Genomic DNA, 7780 nt, shown 5'->3' with positions numbered 1-7780 from the left:
GTTTGTAGCCCGTGTGTGTATGCCTAAGACAACAATAAACTTGAACTTAGGTTCACTGGTTGTCCACAGTGCCCTGGACAACAGGTTGAAATGGCTAAAATTCAATGTGAAGTCATTGATTACATCACCGACAGTTCTGTCTTGGGACATCAATGATGCAAACAAAGTTGGCTGTGCTGTTAGTAATGATCATAGCATTGGCAAAAGGTTCAGACACACTGACAAAAGCTGCTCCATTATTATGACTAGTTATACGATGCTGGTAGTATCCCCTCTACTGTAGCAACATGAATAATGCAGGATCAGCTGCAGTGGTGAGCCATAATTGTGATATCAAAGATCTAAAGTTTTCCCGAATGTCGGTACACTTTTTAAAGCCACTGTAAAGCCACAATTTAAGCTTCCATGCATTTTTCTGTAGCATCACTATTCTGCCCATTTCACTTGCATAGCATTGCTTGATCAGGAGGTTACTGACCCTTGAGAGAATGAGGAAATGGTTTAGTAGAACGGTCCTTGGGATGAAGGACTTCTGTCACTTGAATAGTCTGAGAATGTTTTCCTTTAAGTGTAAAGATTGAGAATATTCAAAATCATCAAAGCCTTAGTTAACATGAATAAAGAAGCACATCAGAGAGGTAATTTTCATTTGTGGAAGAGTTTATATAGCAAGGGGACAGAGAGTTAAAGTGATTGTGGAAGGTAAACAAGATTGGGGTGCACAGAATTGGGGTAACTTTGTTCAAGAGCATCAGGGATAAGTCAAGTAATTACAGACCAGTGAGTCTAACATCATGGTGGTGAAATTACTGGAAAAAAGTTTAGGGGGACAGATTAATCTACACTTGGAAAGGCAAGGATTAATCCAAAATAGCACGGCTTTGTTAGGAGATCCTGTCTAACCAATTTGATTGAATCTTTTTAAGAGGTAACCAACTGTAGTGATGAGGATAGTGCAGTTGATGTAAGTCTACATGGACTTCAGTAAGTCCTTTTACAAAGTCCTACAAGGGAGATTAGTCCAAGAGGTTAGAGTGCATGGGATCCAGGGCAAATTTGTAATGGGAGCCTGAGAGTGATGGTGGAGCGTTGTGTTTGTCATTGAAAGCCTATGACCAGTGGTGTACCACAGGGGTCAGTGCTAGGATCTTTACTGTCTATTGTATACATTAATTATTTAGATGTGAATGTAGGAGATACGATTAGGTTTCCAAATAACATAGTGCTGATAATCAGGAAGGTGTTCTTAGGCTACAGCACAATACTGACGAGTTGGTAAGGTGGGCAGAGCAAAGGCAGGTGGAATTTAATCCCAATAAGTATGACATAATGCATTTGGGAGGCCTAGTAAGAGTAGGTCATATGCCATGAATGATGAGACTGCACAGTATTAAGGAACAGAGGAACCTTGGTATATGTCCAAGGATATCTGATGGTGGAGCACAGGTAGGTAAGGTGGTGAACAAGGCATACAGCATACTTGCCTTCATTAGCAGGGTACCTGAATTGCCAAAACATAGAAGGCTATGGGCCAAGTGCTGGAGAATGGGATTAGTATAGATAGGTACTTGATGACTGGGATGTACATGGTGGGCTGAAGGGCCTTTTACTGTGCTGTATGACTATGAGTAGCATAGATTGAGAGTTGATTAGTATACAGAAAATGAAGAGCAGGCATACTGTTAGGTTGGCAGGCTATGACTAGTGGGGAAATGCAGGGATCAGTGCCTGGACTCCAGCTACTTTCAAAGTGTGCCAACTAAGGTTATTATTCCTAAGTTTGCAGATGACAGGAAACTGAGTCGGAATGTCAGTCATGATGAGGATGCAAGTATTTGTGGAGAAAAAAGAAATGAAGTCACTGAAACCTAACATGCAGGTGCACCAGGCAATTAGAAAGGCAAATGGTCTGTTAACATTTATTGCAGGATGGTTTTAGCACAAAAAACCTGCTACAATTACTTAGATCCTTGTAAGACCACTCCTGGGGAATCGTGTACAATTTTAGCTTCCTTAACTAGAAAATGACATAATTGTTATAGAGGGAGTGCAGCGAATATTCATGAGCCTGGACCCTGGAATGTAGGTCTGTCATATGAGGAGAGATTTAGCAAACTTGACCCCTATTCATTAAAGTTTGGAAGAATTAAAGGTGACTTCATTGAAACATATACAATTCTTGAGACACAAGAGATTCTGCAGCATTTTGTGTGTATGTACAATACTTAGAAGGTTTGACAGGATAAATATGGGGAGAATTTTCACCTGGACTAAGGAGTCTAGTCTCAAAATAAGGGTCATTTAAAGCTGAAATAGAGAAAAATTTCTTCACTCAGATGGAAGTGAATCTTTAGAATTCTGTACACCAGAGGGCTGTGGAGCCTCAATCATTGACTATATTCAAAACAGAGATCAATAGATTTCTGGATATTAAAGAAATAAAGGTAGGGGGATAGGTAGGAAATTAATGTTTCAATGTCGTAAATCAGTTATGACCTTGTTGAATAATGAAGCAGGCTCAAGAGGCTAAATGGCCTAATCTTGCTTCTAGTTCTTATGTCAAAAGATCCAAGTGTGACATGAGGATGCTCAAATTTGGGAGCTAGTTTCAAACTCACAACCTTGATTCTCAAGGATGATGGTGTTACCAGCTGTATCAACTCTTGCCACAATTCTTACAATTGTGTGGCTGTATTGTGGTCCTGGTTTATCCTGCAGGTCCAGCAACAGACATCAGTGCCAAAGCTGGACCAAACTTTTCAGCACCCCGCCCATAAATGGTCTGCTAATCATAGATCTTTCTCCCTTTCATTCACCACATGGTCTTTTACTCGTACCTGCTCAATCACATAACTTACCCACAAATTAGGATGAAAAACACGATGATGCTGGAGGAACTCAGCAGGCCAGGCAGCATCTGTGGAGAAAAGCAGGTGCTCAACGTTTCAGGTCAGGACCCTTCCTCAGGACTACAGAGTCCTGCTTTTCTCCATGGATGCTGCCTGGCCTGCTGAGTTCCTCCAGCATCATTGTGTTTTTCATCTAGATTCCAGCATCTGTAGTCCTTTGTTCCTACAAGATAGGATAATTAGAATGTTAAACTGGATGTGTAGTGGATGACAAGAACTTGCCTTTTCATACATGGTTGTAAAATAAAAGCAGCAGTGGAATCATATCCAATATCATGTTAGCATTGAATATTAGATGGGATGGATAAATTATTAAACAATAGGAAAGATAAATGTCCATTGTCTGTTCATGGTAAATTATTGGAATCTGTTAATAGAGCCCCAATAGCATGGATTTGTTAAGGGTGAATCATATTTAACTAACCCAAATAATTTTTTTGGTTCATTAACATGGTAGATAAGTGAATGGCTATGAATGCTATCATCTTTGCACATCCCTTATTGCGGTACTATATCATGGTTTGCACAATAGACCACTACCATCCTTGACAGGTGCTTATTGAAATAGCCCTCAAGAGCAGAATCAAGACAACTAAAACATATTTTTGGCATTCTAAAGGAACACTCAATAGCACCTCCAGCAGAGAGATGGTTTTGGTATTTTGTTGGTTGCCATTTCAGTGGGGTCATGCCAAATTTTTTAGTGGGTACACTTCATCCCCACTTGTGCTTAAAGGATTGAATAGACTGGTGGGGAGAGACTAAAGGTTTTGGGGAATTAGGAACAATTGAGTGGATGAGCAAACTGACAGCTTGACAAGTAGTGAATGGAATGGAAACCCTAAAGCAAAGTAGCTATCAAATGCACCTGTAAATAACTTTATGAGGACAAATGTGCAAGATGATATTACAAGGGATAAGGACAGGTAATGGATCCAAGGAGATAACCTTATCAGTCAAACAAGCCTTTGATGACAAAGCTTACAGTGAAAAATTGGCAGGTGAAAATAACCTAAAAGGGGCATCGAGCATTGTCAGCCCACAAATAATAGATAATAGATGTATAGTTTTTCCACAGGAACAAGGCTTACGATTGCAGGAGGAACATATTCAATTTTTCTCCTAGAAAATTCACAATATAAGCTTATTTTAAATAGATGTAGTTGAGAATCTTCTAAACATTAAAGGGAAAGGATTCATAATGAAGCACTGCTGTCTTAAACAGATTGGAGAAAATTGCTTTTTAGCCAACATAAAACATGCACTTTATTAATAACAAAGATATATAAAGCTATTATAATTATATGCACATTGTTCAATTTATAGAAGTTAAAATTAAAGTAAGAAAATAGTTGAAATCCTACATGACAACTTAAATCCATTTGAAATTCTAAATGAGGAAAAGATTTCACATGTCATTAAGGAAACAATCAATACAAAATATATACAATATGTTCCAGATTAGCTTCCCTAACATTGTGCAGTGATCACTCTAAGATAGGACTTTAGTGATAGGATTAGTGTCAAGAAAGATGAGTGCCTGTCTGAGGCATTTTTGTTGAATTAGGTAACTAAATATTTAAATTTACAGTATTCTAATGGAATCCCTATTACTGATTTTAGTGTAAAGTCTTTAATCTTTTTTGATATATTTGATATGCTTATTTAACACCAAGTCTAACACATTGCATGCAGAAATCCAGATTTTGTTAATTTAAAAGGCTGTTCCATCTTCACACTGCCAATCCCAAATGTTTGCTAAAACCTATCAAATACTTAGCAGTAATATGAGGAGCAAACAATTTCTTACATGCATTAATCCAAGGGCCTCAAAAATACTTGATTATTAAAAACTAATGTGAAGCAAATAAATTAATTACAATTGGATAAGAATGCATATACTACATCAATTGTTGTCCATTGAAACTCACCTTTAAACAAGTAATTCTTAAATTTGATTTTCAGAACCTTAGACAAAAAATATTAAATAATTACAGTAAATGATGGAAATACTCACCAGGTCAGGCTGTAATTGTGGGAGGAGAGCAGGGTTAATGTCTCAAATTGGTGACCTTACAGTCTGAAATTCTTCCAATTCTTTTCGTCTCTGCCAAATGCTGCCTGATATTCTGAGTATTTCCAATATTTTCTATTTGTATTTCAAATTTCCAGTATCTACACTATTTCGTTTTTGTTGTTTCGTACAATAAAAGACATAAATGCTGCACATAACCTGAATGCAGTTGTATTTTATACAGCATGTCAGTACAGTGCAAAATGATTTTTACTTTAACTCAGTGGACTATACAAAATACGTATTTATTTCTTAAAGACTGAATTTGTTCAGAATGTAATTATGTCCATCAGGCGATCAGATGGTAATGGGACTGTTTAAACAAGATAATAAAATGTCCAAGACAGCAAAACCTGTCACCGCCAGCAGTTTTTCTCCATTTTAATGGCTGGAGTGGAATTCAGTTTAATTTCTTTCTCTAGCGCAAGGGCTCAGATGATGAGGAAATACGGTACACAATGTAGTATCGGGAATGTATTAACATGCAGTAAATGGCAGAAACTACAAATAATGCTGTTCTCAACTATTTAATACATGTTCATAATCCCTGTCTGCTATCCCAGTAGAATTAATTGTAATGCTGAATGTAATTTGTACCCTGTTCTTTTTTTAGCTCTTTTAATGGTTTAAATTTTTGACACTATAAACAAGATGATAAAAACTAATGGTAAAAAGACTACCTTAAATAATAAACCTCACCCCAATTATTAACAATGTTTTTTAATATTCAGCACAAGGATACTGTGGTCATTGAGAAATTAAAAGTTTAGTCAATTGGATATGATAATGTTTTCTGGCATCTGGTTGAGCACCTGCAGGTAATAAATTTGAATCCCGCAAACTAGTATCTAACTTGAATATATTTAGCTTAATTCAACAAAAGCTTGAGCATTCTACAAATACAAGGTGAAAAGCTTTGAGGGGAGTCTATCAAGAATGGAAAGATGTCATTGAATCCCCGACTAACAATTGTGACGGAGCACTGATAGTACAGTTGAAACAGAGGAAAACTAGGAAAGGAAGATCCAAATAATACACAGAATTTGTTTGGGGAGTTACCATAAAATGTATATTATAGTAATAGATATTAGTAGCAGTAGGTAGTTTGACAACAAAGTGAAGGCAGACCCAAAATCTGGTTTCCATTGAGGATATTCTGTAGAATATGAAAAAAAAATGTAAATAATTTGCCATAATAATCCTAACATTATTTGTAATAAATAATAATAAATATATTTATATTAATGGATAAAACATACGATTGATTACTTCACGATCTGGATCACCTGATAATAGAAAGAGAAAAGAGCCAGTCAAAAAATAGTTGCTGAAATTAATAATAGAAAAAGAGAAATCTATTTGACTTCTCAACTTACTGCACAATTTGTTCCTGCAAAAATCTGGACCACAATAGGTACAAGGTGCTCCTCTAGCATATGGTGATTCTCCTTTACGATTTCCACTGCAAAAAAAATTGGAATCACAATTTTTTATGGTCCACAAAATTGGATAAATACCAGTTGATCTGTCAAGTGTATCTCATATTGCCAGAGTGCAACTTAACACTGAGAAGAAATTTAGAAATATTGCATAGTTCAGAAATATGCATTTGAGGTAGAACTTTAAACCTGATCTTATTGAATAACAGAACAACCTAAAGAGATCAAATAGCCTACATCTGCTCCTTTATTCCTTTTGTCCTTTCATCCAAACAGAAGCCACATGATGTCATGGGGCATAAGAAAACAATCACAATGCCACTTGAGAAAACAATTTTGTTTCCAACCTCTGCCCCCAAAGTTGATCAAAGGAGTTCCTTGAGACCATGACTGAGAAACACAATGCCCAATATTCACCTATATTTTGCATGCTGTAAATTGCTTGCACCTACAGAGACAAGAGGGGTAATTTTGATTCTGGACAATAGCATACTGATCTCAACAGAAACAAAAATTGGAAACGGGTTAACAGGTAGCTATGCCAATACCATCTTTTTCACAGTACTGATGTGGGCCCTATTTCCTATGCTCCCTTTCCACTCACTGCAGCACCGTTCCTGCACTCCCCTTCCACTCACTGAGGCCCTAGTTCCCACATTCCCTTGCCATGCTGGGGCCTTGGTTTCTGCACTCCCTCTCCACTCACCAGGGCCCCCATTCCTGTGCTCCTTTTAAACTTACCTGATTCACTGGAAAATTTATAACACTGAGCAACATATAAATTAAATAAATTAAAAGTGTTAAAAAACACTGCTGCAGGAACTCAGCGAATCGAGCAGCATCTGTAGGAGGAAAGATATTATCGACATTTCAGGTCAAGACCGTGCATGAGGTGTGCTTTAGAGTATTAATAGAAATAACTTCCAATGGTCCAGAAAATCTGATAATCTGGCACCACCAAAGTCCCAAATTTGCCATATTATTGGAGTTCTGCTGTAGTCATCAACCTTGAAAATCACTCCTGTTACATAGACACTATTTAGATCCTATTTAGAGAGACTGAGCAGCACAATGCATTATAACCCTGGAATATGGCTCGCCTGTGAGATGATAGTCTGTTCTAGTCACAAGTGGCTTGTGTGAAATGAGCTGGGCCAACTCTATCCAGTTTCTGTTGTATTTATAGCATAAGTACATCCTTCATTTGGTGCTCACAAACTTGTTTAGAAATCCCGCAAAATGGCTGGTGTGGAAAGTGGAACTATTGGTGCTCTCCTGGAAATTGAAGCAAGTTAAGAAATTTACTGAGGGTTATTGATTTGGATTAGTGATATATTACCACCAACTAAAAGTTCAGT

The 7780-nt window shown here is 37.2% G+C and overlaps 1 long non-coding RNA gene across 1 annotated transcript; it reads right to left on the bottom strand.

The window, feature by feature from the left end:
- Positions 1–6043: 6043 nt before the first annotated feature.
- On the bottom strand, positions 6044–6447 carry LOC127578161 (uncharacterized). Its single transcript, XR_007957486.1, has 3 exons — positions 6360–6447; positions 6243–6269; positions 6044–6139 (listed from the first exon to the last, which is right to left on the bottom strand). It is a non-coding gene; the product is annotated as an uncharacterized LOC127578161 (long non-coding RNA).
- Between the last annotated feature and the right edge of the window lie 1333 nt (positions 6448–7780).

This window comes from Pristis pectinata, chromosome 15, assembly GCF_009764475.1.
Source record: "Pristis pectinata isolate sPriPec2 chromosome 15, sPriPec2.1.pri, whole genome shotgun sequence".
Taxonomy (NCBI): Eukaryota; Metazoa; Chordata; class Chondrichthyes; order Rhinopristiformes; family Pristidae; genus Pristis; species Pristis pectinata.
This window is presented reverse-complemented; position numbering and strand designations above follow the sequence as displayed.